The sequence below is a fragment of the Natator depressus genome, chromosome 5 (assembly GCF_965152275.1).
Source record: "Natator depressus isolate rNatDep1 chromosome 5, rNatDep2.hap1, whole genome shotgun sequence".
Lineage (NCBI taxonomy): Eukaryota > Metazoa > Chordata > Testudines > Cheloniidae > Natator > Natator depressus.
In genome coordinates this window covers 75,426,155-75,450,350 of record NC_134238.1, presented here as the reverse complement: position 1 = coordinate 75,450,350, position 24,196 = coordinate 75,426,155, and the positions used below count along the sequence as shown (strand labels likewise).

The 24,196-nt window shown below is 40.0% G+C and overlaps 1 long non-coding RNA gene across 1 annotated transcript in view; it reads right to left on the bottom strand.

The window, feature by feature from the left end:
- The window catches only part of LOC141988199 (uncharacterized), a 149,611-nt gene that overhangs the window by 105,334 nt on the left and 20,081 nt on the right, over positions 1–24,196 (bottom strand). Inside the window, exon 2 of the long non-coding RNA XR_012639694.1 lies at positions 9,260–9,343. This is a non-coding gene — a long non-coding RNA (uncharacterized LOC141988199). The remainder of the gene's footprint in view (positions 1–9,259; positions 9,344–24,196) is intronic.

Sequence of the window (24,196 nt, the reverse complement as noted above, 5' to 3'; positions counted from 1 at the left end):
CAGCTTGCCTTGGTCTGGTTATTAATGTGTATAACATTAAGTTCCTGGTCATTACCATCAAGCAGCCTCCAACTCCAGATTACAACCAGGCAGGAGGGTGGCAAATATTTTGGAAGCATCATAAACAGTGCTCAAAAGATGTGGACACTCACATAGTAGCAGCTGCTACCATGTTTCCAGCCCTCAGTGGCCTCTGTAGGGGATATCCTGACATCAAGCTTGCTATGAAGCTGCAGATCTATAGAACTACAGCTGCACCAGCTCTAAGAATATAAGAACGGCCATACTGGGTCAGACCAAAGGTTCATCTAGTCCAGTATCCTGTCTTCTGACAGTGGCCAATGCCAGGTGCCCCAGAGGGAATGAACAGAACAGGTAATCATCAAGTGATCGATTCTTTGTTGCTCTGTTGGATGGCAGTGAAACATGGGCACAGAGAGGCTGAAGAATGGCGTACTGACGTTTTCAATTCTTATTGTTGTCAACTGCTCTCTATTAAGCTTCAGGATGAGATCAGCAATGAGTTTATTTATAGCCAAACCTAGCAACCAGCTCCATTAGCACTGGTTCAATTTCAGTGGCTTTTATTGGTCCATACATATTGCTAGGATGGAAGACCAAAAAATTACAAAGTGTATTTATCAGGGAATGCTGCTACATGGCCAGCAATCACATGGTCAGCAAAAGATTTAGTGGTGTTAAAAGTCTGTCTCATGCTGCTGTGTCTCATGACCATGAGTGCCAACCTCAGGGTGAACTGTCAAGAAACAGGGCACAAACTATGGGTTCTATAATTAGGTTGCACCAACCAAGTAACAAGGGTGAACTCCTAAAGCACTATAACAGCCTTAACATGGTGTCACAAACAGACCCCTTGGGCATTCCAGTTTATTTTGTCACCTAGGTAAGCCTGCCTTTTGTGACAGATGGTTCCTTACACCAAAATTACATCAATATTCAGGTTACTCCCAGTCCCAAAGGACCAGTCACTTACCCCAGGTCAATTGTACTTCAGATCTCAAATCAAAAACAACACTTGTAGCCAATCATGTAATAAACTGACTGAAGGTTTATTAACTAGAAAAAAGAAATGTTATTTAGAAGGTTAAAGCAGGTAAACACACACATATGAGTTAGGATTCAAAAGATAATAGAAACTGATGTAATATGCCAGTTCCATATGTCCTTTAGAGCTAATCCAAGCTAAACAACTGGGGACCTCTTGTTTATGCTTAGAAATCTTTGTCCCTCAGAGTTCAAGCAACAAAGAAATAGTTTCTTCTGGTCAGGCATTTTTATTCCCTTCCCCCAGCATTCAAGCTGTAATGGGACAAGGGCTTGTGCATGTACTCCCTTTAGGACTGTGAGGAAAGCAAACAAAGACTTTTGTACACTGACATTCCGCAATGGCTTGCTTGGTGTCTAGAAGCATTCTTTTGTTGGAGGAGAAAACACCTGTTGTGGTAAACCAATATTTCACACTTCGTAATGCTTCTCCCCTGACTGTGTGGGTTTATAGTCTTAGTAAACATTTTTATAGCTACTGAGCAAACACCTAAATATTACCTTATAACATGGGATACAGATATTATAAGAGTAATAAATGCACCATCCTACAAGAATTTCATAAAGTCTAAACACATTCTTATAACTCTAATATCATCTTTAGCAACACTAACAGGTTAAACCAGACTGATTTTCAGCTATGCATTTGTCAATGTTCAGTGAGGCCCAAGGTTTTGGCATGAGCTGGGACCTGGTCTGCCAGCATACAGATTCCAGTGATGGACACAAACTGAATATCCAGCCAGACCACCTTGAAGCTCTAGCTAGGGAGCAGATGGCACTTCATCTGCAAGGAGGCTACGTCTTTGGCATTTGCCTTTATGATGACTACAACAACTGTTCAAAATACAAAAAATATATTGCTCTCGATCAGAAGTCATGATTTTCTTCTAAGAAAATGTGTAATAGCATAAACTACTGAAATGAAACCCTGAAATCAAGTTTATGCTATTGTTTTCCTAGTATTATGTTTGATTAAATAGCTTGAGTCAATGTGAGTCAATATCAACATTCTTTGGTTTAATAGGAAAAGATCTTGTTCAAAAATCTCTGGGATTAAACAGGTGATGTTTTCTAAGTGAAATAAAATTAATTTTTGCAAAAAGTTAAACTGTATAGAATATGAAAAAGAATTGGCTTTGCTTTAAAGATTATAGAGCATTTAGTAGTTATAAGGCTTGTCAGAAGGTAATATGCAAGGAAAGCATGCAAACCATATAAAAGACAAGAGAACCTATTCACAGTGCAAGCAGATTAGGTGTACTTGTTTGATTTATTTTAGAAGCCAGTAATCCTGTATGGTTTGTCATATGAACAAGGAACTGGAGTAAACTTAATGTGATATAAATGTGACAATTTGCAAAGCTTATCACAGTTCATTCAGAAAGAACACATCCAATTAATTTAAATATAATAGAAGCTCAAGACTGATTATCATGTAGTTTCATATATGAGTTACTCACTATCTCACCTCCTAAAAAAACTTAATATGCAAAATAAAAAATATAGCATTTCTTGTGTATAACAAGTACATGTACTGTTCATCCTACTCATACAAAAATCATTCAAATACAGAAATTGTACCAACTTACCACAAGACACCTTCAATAGTATCTGAAAATTCAATGCCATTTTTAGCAGTAAGAAATTAATCAGGGCTCAGACTGGTGAATCAAAGACAGACTTCATGATTTCCTTCCTGTTTTGGAGAGCTCTTTCCATAGGTGATTATACCTTATAAGGAACTATACATGGCTTTTTGAAAAAAGCCATTTCATTCATTTGTTTCAACAGATCTTTTCACCAGAATGCTATTCGTGATAATATTGACAACTTATCCACATTAAGAGGAAGGGTAATTAACCACAAACAATTTACCAAGGGTTGTAGTGAATTCTCCATGACTGGCAATTTTTAAAAATCAAGATTGGATATGCCCCAGGAATTATTTTGGGGAAGTTCTATAGCTTGCCTTATATAGGACATCAGACTAGATGGTCACAGGGGTCCCGTCTGGCCTTGGAATCTGTTAATAATTGGGAAGATGTAACATCAGTATGTGAGCTACAGTTGGAACAAAGTGGGGTTTTTTTCCTCTTTAAAAACACTCTAAGTAGAAAATTGAAGTTAGTCATGATACTTCAATATCAGAAGACCTTTTCAGTTTCGAAAGAAAAAGTTATTTTAAATAATTATACATTTTGTATTACACTTCATTATTGAAAAGACCTGGCAAAAATGTCATGGTTAACTAATTTTATTTTCTGTTACAGATTTAAAAGAAAGCAGTGTCACTTTTTTTTTTTAAGTAAACAACCCAAACATTCATTTGCACAAGAGAATATCTGTAACACATTTTATCTGAGAGTGAAATTCACCCCAGTGCCAGCTCTAGGTTTTTTGCCACCCCAAGCTCTGAGAGCTCAACTGCCCAAGCAAGAAAAAAAAAAAAAAGATGGCAGGAATGTCGCCCCTAGAATTGTGCCACCCAAGCACATGCTTGCTTTGCTGGTGCCTAGAGCCGGTCCTGCCCAGTGCATAGGGTCAACTTAAGGGAAAGGATTTAGTAGAATTACTCCAAATATACGTAGATATAAATAAAGATCATGGCTGAAAATCTGGCCTCATTGAAGTTAATGGGAGTATTGTCACTGACTTGAATGAGGCCAAGATTTCACCCCAAGAATCTTTCCCTTAATGTGGGCATTCAGTGGTGCACTGGGCCTGGTGTGACTTTCCCACTAGAGTATTATATCTATATCTTTAAGAGATCCTGTATGGAGAAAAGATAAATATGATATAACACTTCCGTAGATCTCCAAATCCTTAATAAAAGTAAGCCTTATCACCCACCTTTTACAGATGGGAAAACTGAAGAAGAAAAAGGTTAAATAAATATTTGTGCCCAACTTCACAAAACGAGTCAATGGGAAAAGCAACCCCCATCTTGGTCCAATATTCTGGACCGTTCTGACTCCCTATATGCTGGTATCTAATTAATATATTGAACTCTGCCCACTAAGGAGATCAACAAATAAATGTGGTATTCTAAAAAGGGGGTGTAATCCATGGTCTGCAGAGGGAATTTTTTTTCACACTCCTTTGGTAGTATAAATATTTTTATTTTTAACTACGGAGGTCTTTTGATGTTGCTGGTCACTATAAGTTGCTGTTAAGAGGAAAACACTTTAAATTTGGAAGTCCATAATAATACATTCACCACTCTTCACGCCAGCATTTTTGTTTTGTTTATGACTCCTTGTTTTTACTCCTTTTTTAGCGCTGGCCCAGATTTGAGACCAAAGGCTATCTGGATCTCCAAGGCCACCAGTCATGGTCAACTGTGCAGACAGACTTCTCTCCCGCCAGTAGCATTCTGCAGAAACCACCAGATCTAGGTGACTGGCCTGGGCATGCTGCTTTCTCCCATTAGCTGCCCGACCTATTACTATACTCTCTGACATCTCCCTGGTATGGTAGGGTATGCTGCTGCAAGCACTACTGGTTTTCCATGATTTCTATTGTGAATGTTTTACATTGGGTTTGCAGTTCAAACTTGTCCCTTGGTCTGGATCCTGTCCCCCAGCCACCCTTTCAATTTTCCCCAAAAGAGGCTAACAGATTATATGGATCATTTGAAATAATAGGGAAGGGACAATACCCGATGAGGCACTGCCATGCTCTGTTCTTCTCAAAAGGTTGTGCTCTCCCCTCTCCATGCAGGAATGGGTAGCATAGTGGCCTATGGAAACTGTCAGTGGCATGGGTAGAGTTAGGTGACAAGCACATGTGCAGAATTAACTTTGCAATCCATGGTATAAATGTTAAACCTTGAAGTACAGACATTTATTGAGTGATTTTAATACAATTAAATTGGTGTGAGCCACAGTACAAACTAATTACATTAACATTAAACACTTGATTGAACCTGTACTATTCATTTCCAGCTAAGACTTTTACTTTTTCAAATCAACATCTTTCTCCTTGAATACCCAAGCCAGTCAAAAATCAAACACATAAAGTGAGTTTCTTGCCCTTGTAAAAGGCTGCCTGTTACACTACCATGCTGTATCTGGATGCTGAAGTCTGTTGTGGCCCCAAGAGCAGCTCAGAATTGGGAAGGCTTAAAAGGTGACTTAAAGCCACATAAGCCCCCTTCCAAGGGCTGTAAGTTCTGTGTTGCACCCCTATTGTTCACACTCTTTACTGCTACATAGTACCTAATCAAATGTATAGCATTAGAACATATGGTACAAATTCCACAGAAAATCATTTTCAAATGGCAAATATTTGTTGTCTGTGAGGAAAACATCAAATTAGATAAAAACTAAAGGTTTTGTCTCATTTCTTTTAAACTACATCTGCAAAGTTCAATCAAAATAATCACTTGGTTCAGTTATGCTCTACACTGTTTATTTTCATTGCCACTACACCATGGCATGGGAAACAGAAACTAGAAGTAACATTACTTAAAACCAGTATTGCATTACAGAATAATCAGTCAGTCACCATTTCATGATTTTATGATAATTATGACTTTGAGCATTATATTTCACACACCTTTCAAAATACTCTGGGCATTATTTATTTATAATACTAGTTTTGTTGGCAGATGGATCCCAGGCAGTCAGGCATGGATATGACCCATCCCTTCATTCTGGTACCAATCTCACATGTCTACTTCTATATTCCTATCTTCACTCCATTCTTTGTTGACAACCACAGTCTCGCTTTCCTTGAGATTGTCATTTATGTTCCATAAGGGATGCGTATCCTTCCATAAAGATGAGCATTAAGGCTTTTTCCCTTGAATTTATCTTTTGAATAATTAAGTGAACACTTTGCCTACCCATTCCTAATCTCAAATTTCTCATCCTAGTCCCAGTCTCCTCGTCCAGTCAGTCCCAGTTCCCCTCTCCCGGCTCATCTGATTTGTCTCTCCCCTCCTCCCCAGCTCCTCATCCAATGTCATTCCTCCCTCTAGCCCTTTCCCTAGCTCCTTGTCCCGGTCTCTTTCCCCAGCCAATTACAGTTGCACTTCAGAAATGTATCAGTTCTGTCCCCACTCCTCCTGGATCCTAGTCCCACTCTTGTTGTCCAGTCAGTCCCAGTCTTCCTCCCACCATCAGCTCTGAATATGATCTCAGAGCTCCCCCACCAGCTGACTGGCTCCCAGTCCCAGTGTCTTCTCCTGATTTCTTGTCCCAATCTTCTTGCTCAAAAGATTCCAGGCTCCTCTCTCACTTCTCTTAATCCCAGATTCCCCTTATCATTGGGTTCCCAGTCCCAGCCTCCCCCTGTCTCCCAGCTCAATCTCTGCCTCCTCCAGTTACAGTGTCACCAGACTCCTTGTCCCAATCTGCACCTGACCTTTCCCTCCCCCGGCCCAGCTTTTGTCCCCTCTGCATTCAAATCAGGCAGCTTCCTCCTCCACAGTGCCTGGGTGCCCCCCCAGGGGGTCACTGAGAGCACGAGACAGCAAGTTGCCCTGCTCTCAGTTCTGGTGCCCAGTCCCACCCTAATGCAGAGCATCTGGAAGCAAGAATTATAGGGAATGTCAGCAAACGGCACATCCTCATCAGAAAGGTCACACCCCTTTCAAATTTCAAGTTCCCGCTCCAAAGTATGGGGGTGCTAGAGATGTTCGAAGAAATGGACAAGAACTTAGCATCATTCTCGGAAATAGCTGAACTGTTTTCATTGATATTTTCTTTAAAAAAAAAAGTCCAAAATAATTCAGCCTGAGGCAGACACTCAGCTTGGAAAATTTCAGCCCCATTGGTTCACTTTTGGCAAAGTTATAAGCAACTGAAAACAGGGTCTCATACCGGAAGTTTAGGGGGAACCTGAACAAGAGGCATTGCTACTGGCCCCAGTCATAATCACCAAATAACCAGAGTTAGGCATAGATTGACATGAACAGCCATCTGCTTAGAAAAGGTCATAAATCAAGACTCAAGCTCTGTTCATGCACTTACATAGCAGCTGCTCTAACCATGCCTGGGTCAACACATTGCATCTATGGGCACACCCGCCCAATCATCCAACTACCTTTAATTGTCTGCATTCATCTGTTATTTGCCTCTCTACTTCAACTAATCTTTTTGGGGTCAGAGGCTTTTTTAAAATATATGATTGTGAAATAATTACCAGCAAATGTTTAGGCATCATATGAATTATTCAGGGGACACCACATAGGGCCTAATCACATCAGCCACATTATCAGAGGCTCGTTCACCTGCACATCTACCAATGTAATATATGCCATCATGTGCCAGCAATGCCCCTCTGCCATGTACAATTCCAGTTCTTCATCAGGATATAGCTGAGACCTTTTGATTTTTCACCACACACACAAAAAAGAACTATTAAAGGCCTCACCCCCAAAATAGCAAATGGCCTGGTGGTCAGGGCACTCACCTACTTGTAGGAGACCCAGGTTCAAATCCATGGTCTGAATCAATCAGAGCAGGGACTTGAACCTGCATTTCCCTCATCACAGCTCAGTGCCCTAAACACTACCATGGGTCTCTTTCTCGGCCCTGACTCAATGTTTTGACAGAGACTAGATCAACATCTCCACAAAAATATTTCAGCTTTGGCCAAATTTCATTTCAAGGAAAATGTTACGGCTAATAAACAGCACCATGTCTCCTGAATAGACTTATATAAGAATAAATGTTTGAGTGCAGGTTAAAACTATGTTAATAAGTTGTGGTTGCAAATGACTGAATTTAGACATCTATCTTATTTGCAGGCACAATCAGCTAGATGTCTAAATTCTGCCCTTTACACCCACAATTGACTACAGGTACAAAGTTAGTTATTTCTAAAGATGTGGCCCATAAAATAGTGAGTCCACTTGAACAGTAACTGTAAGTGTGCACTGAGGTGACAGGTATACCCTGAAAAAGCATGAAATATATATATAAATACACACATACACACAACGCTGCTAAAGGGAAGAGTTGGCGCTGAAACAGTTATGGGAACTGTTTAACCCTTTAGGTTGAAATAACTATTGAACATGGAGTAAAGTTTCCAAGTTTTTTCTCTATATATAATTTACATCCTGTGCAAATAGAAGCAAAACAGAAAAGTCTAAGTCCAGTACTAAGCACTCATGCTGAAGTATATCATATATGCATAACAGAACACTTTACAATAGATGTATGACTTTCAAGAAATCAAAGTAAGTGTGGTGGTGGACAGAAAGATGTTATATTGTTGGGAAGAAAATCCCCAAAGCAATCAGTTGTAATTTTAAAAGGTAACACTTTACACTCGGGAAAAAAAAAGTTTTAGTATTCAGGTTGGCTTTGCACAAATGAAAACTCCATCTTAACTGTCTATTTTAAAAACTATGGGTGGGTAGCATAGAGAAAAACAACATGAATAAATAGTGTGTTGCTGACATCCAGCTGATATGGTCTTCTGAGTCTATTCAATGTTCCAACAAGGAGCAGGTCAGATGATACCAATGCATTCAAGGATCTTTAACTAGCTACCCAAGCCAGACCTGAGACACAGCACCATCCAAAACTTATAACTCAAAAGCAAGAATATGTAGGGAGGATGCCTTTCCATCTCTTTGACAATCAGAAAAAACTGCAGACACAGAATATCACTATATATTAGTGATATATATATATACTTTGTCATATTTCACAACCATGATCAATTACAAATTCATTTCATATCATCTAGAGTTCATTGCCTTATTTACTTGTGTCTCCCACTTCATTATACAGATGAGTTTTCTATACTTTGGTCTTGCTAAATTTAATGGTATTTGCAACAGCAGTTGTGTCCAAGAAATAACAGTAGATTTATTAGTATTGTATTTGAGAAGTGTTTTGGTCATTTACAAATAGCAATGTGCTGCAAGTGTTAGCTTAATTTTTTTTTAACTTTAGAAGGAAAATATAGTGTAATTATTGGTGTTAGTGATAAGGTGATAATTTTAAGATACAAATACAGACATGATATATTTTTAACTAGATGACCAGAGCTGTACAGTTCAGATCTAAATGTCAATTTCAGGATCTCCAAAGTCTGAGAGGAGTTAGACGCAATGTTCCAGTTTGGGCCCACCTCTTAAAAACCAATCAACCAAACAAAAACCACACCAGCTCCATTAAGTCAATGTCTCTATAACAAACTTTTGCAGTACTTCCAAATGCATTTAAATTACCTTTAAAGTTTGGATGAAGTAGCAATTTGAACCAGAGTTGCCGGGATCACAGATGCACTCTTTTTTCAGGCAGTCTCTTTGTATCTGAATTAAATGGAAATTATTATTGCACAATATTTTTAGTGAATCATGGTTCAATAAATGAATGCAAGGAAGCATACTTGTTAGATAAGGTCATTTACCAAAATATTGCAGACCAACAGTTTGCTCAATAACTACTTAATGGCTTATTGAGCATTTCATTGTAATCCAGTAGGTAGAGTGAAAGTGAGGTGGCTTAAGACAGATGCACAAACAACAAGGTAATTTTAAACCATCAAATTGTGCACTAACCGATCAAATAATGATGCAGTCTTATTACTGTTACCCTTCTCCTCTCTTCCTCCTCCTTTTTCTATGTCACTTTCCCTTATTACATCTTGCTTCAAATTAGATTTTAAGTTATTCAGATCAAGGACAGTGCCTAGGCCAGTCGGGCCTGCTGTCAGATGCAGTGTTGCTCCACCCTCCTTTGCCAAACACACTGTTGTCAATATCAGCAAGGGAAAAAAAAATCCTTGTAGTAAGGACAATAATCCTAATTTTTAAAAAGGGCTGGAAGATGATCAGTAATATTTTTTTTAAACTAGTCAAACATAAGGTCACAGTGTCTCTCAGTAAATCCTTTAAAATGGAAGGTTTATGAGGTAAAATGGGGGGAACTACATGGAAAGCAAGGTCTTTATCCATAAAGAATGGAAAAATACAAATACAAAAAGAAAAAAGGATTAGCTTATAATAGAAGCAGACATGGGCACCAGAGAAGTGATGGTACATTACACCATAGTTTTCCAATTCGAGGGTTCAATAAGGTGAACTGGCATAAAAGGGAGACTAAGTTCAAGTAAAACAAGTGGCAGACAGACTTTAAACACAAAGTGAATACTTTACAGCACATTTATCAGCTTTATGAAAACAACTGTATATATTCTAGTTTAAGGAGGAAAAATTCAAGGAGCTGTAGTAATTGCATTGACCCTCATAAAGACAAGTGAGGCCACTAAAGTAAATGGACTAATAAAGCTTACAAACAATTGAATCCATCATGAGAACAAGATACTGTGGAGGCACTCCACCTGCTATCAGTTTGTTAGAGTACCTGAATAGAATGGTTTGCATAAGTTCCATAGTCTTCAACCCTCCACTATTTTAACAGTGATAGGTAGAGTTCCATCATTTATCAAGGCTGCTGCTCATTTTCATATACAGTAGTAGATTAAAACTGCTGTCTTCAATTTTGATTTTAAAAAAAGTTACACAGCTCTATCTGAGAAGCTATATGCCAGGTTATTTTTCAAGACACTCAATCTAAAGTACATATATGTTTCTCCCTTTGGTGGCTGGTAATTTTTAAATGCTGATGAACTAAATTGTAAGTTAGGGCCCTGCCCATGGTAAGGTGCATCAGTTTTAATGTACACTTTCACAGTCCTGCCTATTTCAATTTTTACTTCCTTATGGTAATTTTGTCAGATAACCCTGTGATTATTGAACTAAAAGTGGACTTTCTGCCACTATTTCACTTACACATTACCACCTGTCCCAACAGCTTTTACAAGTGTCTGAAATAAAATTTTTATGAAAAAGTGTTACCTAAATTCTAATCCCCCGCCCTCCCCAAAAAACCTAGCTTACTTGTACACTTAGGACATGTCTAAGATAAATAAATATGTACATATGAATCAGTATCCGCTCCTGTAATATTCATTGATGTCTAGAGAAAAACTAGACAAATATTTGAAATCTAGTCGCTATTATAAGAGCATAAGAATGGCAATACTGGGTCAGACCAAAGGTCCATCCAGCCCAGTATCCTGTCTACTGACAGTGGCCAATACCAGGTGCCCCAGAGGGAGTGAACCTAACAGGTAATGATCTAGTGATCTCTCTCCTGCCATCCATCTCCACCCTCTGACAAACAGAGGCTAGGAACACCATTCCTTACCCATCATGGCTAATAGCCATTAATGGACTTAACCTCCATGAATTTATCCAGTTCTCTTTTAAACCCTGTTATAGATCTTAGCCTTCACAACCTCCTCAGGCAACGAGTTCCACAGGTTGACTGTGCGCTGAGTGAAGAAGAACTTCCTTTTATTTGTTTTAAACCTGCTGCCCATTAATTTCATTTGGTGACCCCTAGTTCTTATATTATGGGAACAAGTAAATAACTTTTCCTTATTCACTTTCTCCACACCACTCATATTTTATATACCTCTATCATATCCCCATTTAGTCTCCTCTTTTTCAAGCTGAAAAGCCCTAGCCTCTTTAATCTCTCCTCATATGGGACCCGTTCCAAACCCGTAATCATTTTAGTTGCCCTTTTCTGAACCTTTTCTAATGCAAGTATATCTTTTTTGAGATGAGGGGACCACATCTGTTCACAGTATTCAAGATGTGGGCGTACCATGAGTTTATATAAGGGCAATTAGATATTATCCATCTTATTCTCTATCCCTTTTTAAATGATTCCTAATACCCCGTTTGCTTTTTTGACTGCCGCTCCACACTGCATGGACATCTTCAGAGAACTATCCACAATGACTCAAAGATCTTTCTCCTGATTAGTTGTAGCTAAATTAGTCCCCATCATATTGTATGTATAGTTGGGGTTATTTTTTCCAATGTGCATTATTTTACATTTATCCACACTAAATTTCATTTGCCATTTTGTTGCCCAATCACTTAGTTTGGTGAGAAGTTCTTCACAGTCTGCTTTGGTCTTAACTATCTTGAGCAGTTTAGTATCGTCTGCAAACTTTGCCACCTCACTGTTTACCCCTTTCTCCAGATCATTTATGAATAAGTTGAATAGGATTGATCCTAGGACTGACCCTTGGGGCACACCACTAGTTACCCCTCTCCATTCTGAACATTTACCATTTATTCCTACCCTTTGTTCCCTGTCTTTTAACCAGTTCTCAATCCATGAAAGGATCTTCCCTCTTATCCCATGACAACTTAATTTACATAAGAGCCTGTGGTGAGGGACCTTGTCAAAGGCTTTCTGGAAATCTAAGTACACTATGTCCACTGGATCCCTCTTGTCCAATATTTGTTGACCCCCTCAAAGAACTCTAATAGATTAGTAAGACATGATCTCCCTTTACAGAAACCATGTTGACTTTTGCCCAACAATTTATGTTCTGCGTGTCTGACAATTTTATTCTTTACTATTGTTTCAACTAATTTGCCCGGTAGTGACGTTAGACTTACCGGTCTGTAATTGCCAGGATGGGCTCTAGAGCCCTTCTTAAATATTGGCATTACATTAGCTATCTTCCAGTCATTGGGTACAGAAGCTGATTTAAAGGACAGGTTACAAACCATAGTTAATAGTTCCGCAATTTCACTTTTGCGTTCTTTCAGAACTCTTGAATGGTGAATGCCATCTGGTCCCGGTGACTTGTTACTGTTAAGTTTCTCAATTAATTCCAAAACCTCCTCTAGTGACACTTCAATCTGTGACAATTCCTCAGATTTGTCACCTACAAAAGATGGCTCAGGTTTGGGAATCTCCCTAACATCCTCAGCCGTGAAGACTGAAGCAAAGAATTCATTTAGTTTCTCCGCGATGACTTTATCGTCTTTAAGTGCTCCTTTTGTATCTCGATTGTCCAGCAGATATTAAATCTCAGACTTCAAAGCCATACTTCACTTCATATAGGGACAGATTCTGATGCCCTTCCTCCAGCTGAGCAGCCTGCTACTCCTTTGTAGTCCTACTGATTCATAGAGGACTATGTGAGGAGTATCATGCTCCTTATTGTACAGTATCAGGATTTGGACCGTAATGATAAGATCTGGCTGATCTAGGTTGGGGACTCTGAATGCATCCATAATAGAAACAAACAACCCCATAACGTTTTATTCCAAGATGCAGATTCTCTCTTTAATATTAAAAAATAAACGCATGATTGTTACAGTTAAAATATTGAATTTTACAATTCTTGTTACCAAGACTATTTTTAGGTCTTAACATTCCCAGGATTTTGTTGTCTTGGTTTCCAATTATTATATGAGTCCCGCTATTTGCAAGTGCCAGTATTCCATTAGATTAAGAAAGGTGTTTACCCTTTTTGTTTTACCAAGTTGAATACATTTAATACACTAGAATTATTTTAAAAACTAGTTCTGGGAAATCAAACCATCTCCAATTATTCATTCACATGAATTATTTCTTCCAAATTAATATATGAACTTCTTTATTTACCACAGATAATTATACTTTAAATCAGTCTCCTACAAAAATATTTGTGATAGACTTTAACTGTCATTCTTGTTAGACTGAAAATACAAGGTGAAGTAATATTCTTTTCCAGCAGTATTATCAATAAGGACCTCTAGTTCTTTCATTCCCCATAGGTGCACTCTGTTGTTTAAAGCTGAGATTTAAGTTAATCAAATCATAGAACAAAGTTGGAGTGTTGATTTGCAAATTATATAGTTATTTTCCTTTTCAAAGTCCTCTGATGGCAGTTCAGCATCAGCAGACAAGTAGAGCCTGATATTTGTGTATTAGGTGCACAAAAAATAGGATCAGAGCTATGCCATCTGGTTCCTCTGGCATCTCAATTCCAGCCTCCATCTTGACTGTTTAAAATTGATCAGTGACAGCAATCCTCTCAATCCCTCTAAAAATGTCTCTTTGATGGTCTGCAACAATCCAAATTTTATCCTAGTCTCTTTTCTCCGTGCAACCACTGGCTCTGTCTCATATGTAAATTGCCTCCCAAGATTTGTCCACTTTAATTACAGATCTTCCTCAGAGGTCATACCTAATCCAGGAGGCCACTCTTTTATTCCACTCCCAAGATGCCTCAGTCATGCCACCTTTCTACCTTCCTAAGACAGTACACAGCTCACTTGGTTATAGCTTTTCAGGCTGAACAATCATATTTAGTAGTTTCTTTGAATTGACTATGCCATTAGAGGAATCATTGGTGATGTTTCCCTGAGAAACCAGAAGGGCTAGGGTGCTCAAAGTTTTCTTTGGTTTTTCTCCCAGAGTTTCTTCCTTTTAGTCTTTTGTCTATTCTGAAGCTGAAACATGCTGGAAAACTGACTGTATACATATTGGCATCCAGCTCCTCTCTGCTGCATAGATCCTGCCCCATGTCCTTTCCCTGACACCCTCTTCCTTCCTCCCTAAAATGACACGCTACTAGTTCTGAGGAGGGCATGTGCTGGGATGCTGAAAGGGTATTGCTTTCTAGCCCCTCTGGTAGGCCAGAACAATCACTTCATGTGTGTGAAAGGGCAGGCACAGCAGTGGCCTTACACCAGGTCTAGCAGGAAAGGATGTAACTGTCACATGACTGGGATGCAAGCAGTCATGCTTAGTGGTTGGAGCAGGACTCATGCCCAATGGTCAGAGTAGGAGCCAAGCCCAGTGGATAGAACAGGACTTGATAGCCAGAAATTGGGGCCCAGGGTCAGAGCCACGGGTCACAGGTAGAATCTGAAGCCAGGAACTGGAGCATAGGGTCAGAATCAGATGTAACAGCCAAACATAGAGGTCAAGAATCAGAGCTGAGAGTCAGAACTGGGTTACCTGGAGTGAGGTAAGGCTGGGAAGAAGCAGGAGCTATTGCAACCATGGACATCATCTTTGAACAGTAGGTGAATTGCTGCTGGGCTTAAGAGCTGGTTTGCTGACTTCCAACCAATCAGGTGATGTAGCCAATCTAGCAGCCTACTCCATGCCAGCTATGCTCATCAGGTTGCCTGGGAGACTGGCTGTGTTGCAGGCATTGCTTCCTGACAGTTACTCCCTAACAAATTCTCTTGCTTCCCACACCTGAGGTTGTGGAAGATTTGGATAATTAGACAAGGCACCTGATGATGGAAAAGGACTCAGGCATCTTCCCCCAGCTGATTTGAGAGCTATAGCTTAGTCTCAGTGAGGAAACTTTATGAAGGGAAAGAATGAGGCTCTGATTCTATACTCACTCATGTTCTTTTTATGGTGAACACAGTATTGATCTATAAATACACTGAGTTGTCAGATCAAATAGTTCAACCAATTAAGTGGACAGACCATACACCCATTTTTAAAGTTAGTTGTCCAGTCCACAGTGTAGCTCAGTTAAGTAAGGCAGGAGCATGCTTTCTTGTGGACTCACTGATGAAATACAGCGTCGTTCCCATGCCATTTATCTTCAGCCTTCACATCAATCTGTTTCAGGACATTGCTGATGTTGCTGTTGGTGTCAAAGCTCCAACTCATCTACAGTATATCATTGCTTGATGGTGTTGTCAAGAATTGCTCGCCCACTGAGGAAACATTCTCCCACAGCCAATTGTGTTCCCACTTCTACCATCTAAATACAACATCACTAATAACAATCCTAAAGGCTATATGCAAAATATTGATTAAGGTTTGTGGGAACCTTAACTCTTGAATTTCCTGACCTTTGTGAATTTGGGGTCTGATCCTGAAAAGTGCCAAGCTCCCACACACCTTCCACAAATTTCAGCTCAGTGAAGAAATACCCACTGGAGTCGATGGGTGCTGTTGATGCAGCTTAACACCTCTCCAGATCAGATTCTTAATTCTCAGCTTTCACGATGGATAAGCCTAGACTTAGATCTCAGGATGCATACAAGCTGTACTCAGCACAGCAGAGAAAGGGGACAGTACAAAGCCACCTTTAGATTATACCTCCCCACCTTAGATCTTGCGGCTGTTTACTTGTCAAGTTGGCCAAAGACATAAAATAGGCCAATCTCAGGGCTGGTCTATTTTATAGATTGCTGCTTGAGGCCCCAAGGATATGTTCCAGCAGTCTGGGATTGCCTATGCACATGGATGCCCCTTTCCTCTGCCACCCTGCCTTAGTTGCACTCATGCCACTACTTCCCAGACCACACTTGAGAATTCACATCAACAAGGGAAATCCTCAAGTAGCCAGATCCACTAGATTTATGGCTGTTCTGTTCCATCAGTGTGGCTCAAAGCAACCAGAAGGCACCTGAGGATCTGGCCCTTAGAACTTTGTATTCACTGAATTTAAGAACATTTTTGCTTTGAATGACTTTTCCCCTCCCCCCAGAACACATCTAGAAGAATTATTTAAGGACAGGGGACCCAATGAGTCGGCCTATTAGGTCCCTTCTAATTAGTGCTATAGGTATAACCCTTACTGGAGACAGAAGTAAAGCGCAATAAAATCAGTTTTATAATGTTTGCTCAAATTACAATTAATTAGACATACGTACACTGAATAATAGGAGCTCCTTCACTATATTTAAGCAACATGCTAAATTAGCATCTCCATTCAGAACATTTCCATACATCATTAAAGATTCAATAGGATTTCAGTGTTCAGCTTTCATGCTTATCACAGATATTTCATGCTCTTTCCTTGCCCTCCAGTTTAGCTCATTTCATTCAGACGGCATTGTCAAGGTAGTAAGGAAGTTTTTTAATTTGTTCAGGACAGAATTATTTGTTTCTCTCAGTAACAGTGTTTGGCACATTGCCTAATGCCAGCTGCTGTTTCAGGCAAAATTTCTGAGTCACTGTATCTAGATCAAAGTGCTTTCATCCAATCTGGTTGCTAATCTATATTTTACCTTTGGAGTAGAACTGGGACAAGCTGACAGTAGCTTTCATTTTGTAAAACTTCAGCCGTTTTTGATTTGCAAACACAGAATCAACCCACACTTGGGGTGTATTTATTTGATTCATGCCTTATAGGAAGAAATGAAAAAGCCTAAACCTGCTTAAGTAGGCACTATAACAAAGGTTATTATATAGATACACACACTACACTCAATAGACAGGGATGTGATTCCAGGAAGAGTGTAAGAGCAAAAGTGTGAATTCATTAAACAGCAGAAGGAAATGAAATTTACAGCTATACATGCTGATTAACAAGGGGACTGACTGGACAGGGTGAAGGCCAGCACTGTGAGCAGCAGTGTCTCAATAGTATATCTCTGAAAACTTGATAGTGAAATTCTCCAAAGCGTTGGACTTTAGGTTGATTCTAAATCACTAAATAATTGAAAGCTCTTGTAAGCAGGAAAAACAAGGCCAGCACTAACAGAACAGAATTGAGTTTTATACAATACCTTTCAAGTTATCCCCAAATGCTTTACAAAATGTGTGTGTTAGATGACAGAAGTGGGGAGACTCTGAACAAATGCAACAACCATTAGGTACTCAACAATAGCACACACTTGGACATTAGGGCTATCCATTTTTCAGAAAGGGCCATACTGCTACTTGGACAGTCACTAAGGAAAGAACAACTGTCTGGCCAACCTACCAATGCAGAGCATTTGTCCTTGATTGACTAGCTAACTGCTATCCTCTATCATCATCAAGAGCAACATTTACCCCACCTTTACTATCCTCTCTCTTTCCCCCCATCCTTTTCCCATCTGTTTTGTCAGAAGCCGGGAAAATGGCCATTATTCATACCGTAGAATTGAAGAACCGAACTAATCTTTCCTCCCTGCGAAGAAGGATTATCTGACAAAATAAGATCTCTAACTAATATCCTCTCTCTGAAAAAGGGACTTTGATGGTTTTGTTTACGTTTGTTCTGCATAATCACTCAATTTTCCCCCCGAAATACTTATGTCTTATTCTGATTCTTTTTCTCTTTTGTATCCTGATCAATATATTTCCAGAATTTGGTAAGAATTCTTGAGTGTGTTTGCCATTAGACTGAGCAGACTGAGGTCACTGTACTTAAAGCTTTAAAACTACATTTAACTATGTAGTAGTGTACAGTGACAGGGTCATGTTAACACCTCTGAGACAACTCACCTGACTCAGGAAGAGTAGAACGTAAACTAAGTTGTTTTAAATTTATATCCAGGGCATAAGGTAATTAGGACTGGTCAAATGTAGACCCCAGTATCTAAAAGGAACATTTTGGAGAGGAATAGAGACACAGATGTTAGCAATTACTGAAACACATTGTTTACAATTACCTTCTTGGAGAACGAAAATGAAACTGGCATTATATAATTGAATTATATAAGGCTACGTAACATACATGCAAAATTCAGTACGCAGTCCCACTATATATATATATACACACAGATCTATATATATCTATATATCTATATATATACACAGATCTATATATATATAATATCAGTACAGTCCTGAATAGAGAGTTTCCTAAGCCTTTTCTCACACATAAGGGAGAATATATACTGTATTTACATATATTTCCTCCTCTACTTATTTGGTGCATATGCATCTCTCTCTCTCACACACACACATACACAGAATAAGTCAAGGAGGAAAGATTTGTTTAATGTGTTAGATGAGTAAAGAACCAACTAGGGATCATTAGAGAGGTACATAATTTCAGATCTGCTTCGTCTTGCATTCACTATGTACTTATGATACCAAACTTTAAAAATGATGCGTGCTCCATTAACTCAACTCATTTAAAAATGCTGGGTGATAGGATTCTAAGATGATGCTCATACTTGTTACCAGATAGGGAGGTTTGATGTGGAAATATAGAAAAGGCAGTGCCCAGAAGAAATATGGTAAAGTCAGTGCCATTTGTTAAACACAGATGATTGAAGGAGAGATAGGGGAGAATATACAAAAAAGACAATGTAGGATGCATACATTTTTGCCATTGCTTTCTGTGGGAGCATGATTAGGTTCTAGAGAGAGGGGAAAAGATTAGAAACAGAGATATAGGTCCCCAGGTACAGAAATAAAGAATGATAGGCAGACAAAAAGAGCAGGCTTGTCTTGTCTTTTTACTGTCCAACTTCCTATATAATGGTAGTACCACAATAACTTCAGTGGCGTTGGACCAGTGTAAGTAAAAGCAGAATTTGGCCCAGAGATTTCCAGACCAGAGTAACCAAAGGATCCAGTCCCAAGAGACATGAACAGCAAAGGTGACCATAATTCTACAATCTGGTTGTGTTGCTGAGTACTAGCGATAGAGAAGATCTTATTATATGTGCCCTTTAACAAATGCAGGAAAAGTGTGCTGTTTCTAAGATGTTCCTAGACGGGAAGACCCACTGGCCCAAGAATGCATAAAAAACAATGCTGAGGGCATCATTCTTCCGCTCCTTTCTGGTGGTGCTGGTGACAGATTTTGGCCAAATAGAGAAGTTTACTGGATCCCACTTTCTTCCTTCTTGATTTGCTTCCCCCCAGCTAAAACTTTTCCAGGTTCAGAAAGTAATATACAGCTATTTCCTGTCTAAACTGGATTGCAGTCCCTTTCCCTAACAGCATCAAAATGAGAGGCTGCATGGTGTGGGAGTGTGTAGGTGTTCTTCAGCTCTATTTATTTTTTCCACAGTCAATTTGAATGCCTCCCTGTCTTTGTTCTAAGTGAGCGAAATGGAATCCCTTTGATTCCCCTTGCATCAGGATAGAGAAGTTTGCATTCATTTTCTTAAAGGTACAAGGAATACCACAGCTATCTGTTAAGAGTGTATTATACAAGAGGAAATAAAAAGAATGAGAAATTCAGTTGCAACAAAGGTAGAAAAGCAAAAAGAATGTTAAGGTTACAGAATCAAAGCCTCAAAAGTTAGAAAGTGACAGGTTTAAGGTTGCAGGGGCAATTTTAATTTAGCACCCTTGCACACATGTATACTGATGCAGTTTTTGCCCAATGTCAGGAAGGCCATCAGAGGTAGAGCCAGGAATAGAATGCATCGCCCTTCATCCCAGTGTAATGCCTTAACCAGAAAAAAACATCCTTTTCTCTTCTTCATACCCTTTGCCTCTTTCACTCTCCTTACTGTGTACTGGAGTCTCATACTGCAAATTAAACACTGCTCCTGCTGTGCTGCATCAATCCCATTTGCAAATGTTGATCTGCCTCTGTGGTGCTGCAGCCAGCTCAGTACAGCTGGAACGTTCAGAGATTTTTAGCAGCTTCTAAAAACCTCTACTGAGCATATGCAAATGGTGGTTTATCTGAATTGTAATGCTTTGAAAATCTGGGTGGATTTTTGCTGACTCCAAGATAGACATCAAGGAAATCCTCTTTGCCAAATTTCAATTCCTGCTCCAAATACTAGAGGCTCCAGAAATCTTCAAAGAAACAATTCTTATATAAGGACAGAAGGGACCCCTGTAATCATCTAGTTTGACCTCCTGTATAACAAAGGCCCATAGGAGTCCTCTGAATTAATTCCCATTTTTGATGAAAAACCAAGGAGAGAGAGAAGCCAATATCCTGGTGGTTAGGGCACTCACCTCAGATACAGGAAACCTTGGTACAAGTCCCTGCTCTGCCTGATTTATGGCAGGGATTTATGCCCAGGTAAGTGCCCTATCTGCAAGGCTATTCCATATTCTAGAGTCCCTCAGTCTCTCTATTAGAAATTCCACCTGAGAAACGTCTTGATGAAATAGTTGTCAAAGCTGGTATGTTCCTGCAGAAAAGGTTTCGATGAACTGGCATTTTCCAACAAAAATAGTTTCATCAAAAAATTCTTGCCCAACTCTATATTGATCTAGTCTAGTATGGCAGGTCATATTTCTGTAAGTTGTTGGGATCCTTTGTCTGAAAGATATGATGGGACCCCTGCCCATCCACCCCTCCGTGTCCCCTGACCGCCCCCCGCCGCCCCATCCAACCCCCCCTCCTTCCTGACTGCCCCCCTGGGACCGCTGCCCCCATTCAACCCCCCTTGTTCCTCACCCTGTGACTGCCCACCCCCATCCACACCCCCCGCCCCTGACTACCACCCCGAATTCCCCTGCCCTCTATCCAACCCTCCCTGCCCCCTTACCATGCTGCCTGGAGCAATGGTGGCTGGCGGCGCTACAGCCATGCCGCCCAGAGCAACAGGACTGGCAGCCACACCACCATGCAGCACAGAGCACCCGGTCAGGCCACGGCTCTGCACCTGTACTGCGCGCAAGAGCTCGCAGCCCCACCTCCCAGAGCATTGTGCCAGCAGCGCAGTAAGCTGAGGATGCAGGGGAGAGGGAACAACGGGGGAGGGGCCAGTGGCTAGCCTCCTGGGACAGGAGCTCAGAGGCTGGGCAGGAGGGTCCCACGGGCTAGATCTGGCCCACGGGCTATAGTTTCCCCACCTCTGTTTTAGAACATAAGAACAGCCATACTGGGTCAGACCAAAGGTCCATCTAGCCCAGTATCCTGTCTTCCAACAGTGGCCAATGCCAGGTGCCCCAGAGGGAATGAACAGAACAGTTAATTATCAGTGATGCATCCCCTGTCACCCATTCCCACCTTCTGGCAAAAAGATGTTAGGGACATCATCCCTGCCTCTCCTGGCTAATAACCATTGATGGACTTCTCCTCCATGAATTTATCTAGTTCTTTTTTCAACCTTGTTATACTCTTGGCCTTCACAACATCCTCTGGCAAGGAGTTCCACAGGTTGACTGTGCACTGTGTGAAAAAATACTTCCTTTTGTTTTAAACCTGCTGCCTATTAATTTCATTTGCTGACTCATAGTTTTTGTGTTATGAGAAGTAGTTAACTTCTCTTCCTTATTTAGTTTCTCCACACCAGTCATGAATTTATAGACCTCTATCATATCTCCCTTTAGTAGTCTCTTTTCCAAGCTGAAAAGCCCTAGTCTTATTAATCTCTCCTCATATAGCTACCATTCCATACCCCTAATCATTTTTGTTGCCCTTTTCTGAACTTTTTGCAATTCCAATACATCTTTTTTGAGATTGGGGGACCACATCTACATGCAGTATTCAAGATGTGGGCATACCATGGATTTATATAGAGGCAATATGATATTTTCTGTTTTATTATCTATCCCTTTCTTAACGATTCTCAATATTCTGTTCGCTTTTTTGACTGCTGCTGCACATCAAGTGGATGTTTCCAGAGAACTATCCACAATGACTCCAAGATCTCTTTCTTGAGTGGTAACAGCTAATTTAGACCCCATCATTTTATATGTATAGTTGGGATTATGTTTTCCAATTTGCATTATTTGCATTTATCAACACTGAATTTCATCTGCCATTTTGTTGCCCAGTCACCCAGTTGGGTCAAATCCTTTTGTAGCTCTTCGCAGTCTGCCTAGGACTTAACTATCTTGAGTAGTTTTGTATCATCTGCAAATTTTGCCACATCACCGTTTACCAGATCATTTATGAATATGTTAAATAGGACTGGGCCCAGTGCAGACCCCTGCAGACACCACTGTTTACCTCTCTCCATTCTGAAAACTGACCACTTATTCCTACCCTTTGTTTCCTATCTTTTAACCAGTTACCAATCCATGAGAGAACTTTCCCTCTTATCCCATGACTGCTTACTTTGCTTAAGAGCCGTTGGTGAGGGATCTTGTCAAAGGCTTTCTGAAAATCTAAATACACTATATCCACTCGATCCCCCTTGTCCACATGCTTGTTGACCCCCACAAAGAATTCTAGTAGATTGGTGAGGCATGATTTCCCTTTACAAAAACCATGCTGACTATTCCCCAACAAATTATGTTCCACTATGTGTCTGACAATTTTGTTCTTTACTATAGTTTCAACCTCTTTGCCTGATACTGAAATTAGGCTTACCGGTCTGTCATTGCCAGTTTCACCTCTGGAGTCCTTTTAAAAAATTGGCATCACATTAGCTATCTTCCAGTCATTTGGTACAGAAGCTGATTTAATGATAGCTTACAGACTAGACAGTAGTCCTGCAATTTCACATTTGAGTTCCTTCAGAACTCTTGGGTGAATACCATCTAGTCCTGGTGACTTATTACTGTTTATTTTATCAATTCGTTCCAAAACCTCCTCTAATGACACATCAATCTTGGACAGTGCCTCAGATTTGTCACCTAAAAAAATGGCTCAGGTTTGGGAATCTCCCTCACATCCTCAACCGTGAAGACCGATGCAAAGAATTCATTTAGTTTCTCTGCAATGGCTTTATCATCCTTGACTGCTCCTTTGGTATCTCAATCGTCCAGTGGCCCCACTGGTTGTTTAGCAGGCTTCCTGCTTCTGATGTACTTAAAAAAAATTTCTATTAATTTTTGAGTCTTTGGGTAGCTGTACTTCAAATTATTTTTTGGCCAGAGTGTATGCTCCTTTCTATTTTCCTCACTAGGATTTAACTTCCACTTAGTCTGCTAAAGGTGATGGCAGCCTTTCCAATGCGAACATTTAGTTCTTCATCCAGTGAGAGGTTGGTGGTCACTATAGAACCTAAGTAGCTGAACTTTTAGACTACTTCTAGCTGGTTTGCATTTAAGGTGATTGAAGGATCTTGTCCTAATAGAAGAGTTTTCTTAATGCTGATGGTGAGAGCAAATGCCTGACAGGCACTTGAAAGACAGTCTATGAGTTCTTGTATTAGATCTTCATTGTGGACTATGAAGGCAGCAGCAGCAGCGAATAGAAGTTCCCTGATTAGCACCTTATTGACTTTGGTCTGACTTGAGTTGTTACAGGTTGAAGAGTTTCCCATCTGATCTTGTGTGGAGATACACTCCATCTTTCATGTCCTTAAACACACAGTTCAGGAATACAGAGAAGATTCCAAAGAGCGTGGGGGCAAGAACACATCTTTGCTCCACTCCACATCTCAAAGCTGTCTGAAGTGGACCCATCGAAGTGGACAGTTGCTCTCATGTTGTCATGGAATGAAAGTATAACACTTTAACAGGGTGTGTGAGCATCCTATCTTTTCTAGTATTGTAAATAGACTTTCTCTGCTGATTGTGTCGAATGCTTTGGTTAGGTCCACTAAGGCGATGTACAATGGTCGGTTTTGCTCTCTGCACTTGATCTTCCAGCCCTGAATTCACATTGTGATTCAGAGTAGACAATTCGCAAACTGTTGTAGGTGCACTAAGATTTTTGCAAAAGCTTTTCCTGCAACACTTAGTAGCAACCTGTAGTTGTTGCAGTTGCCCTTTTCACCTTTATTTTCATATTGAGT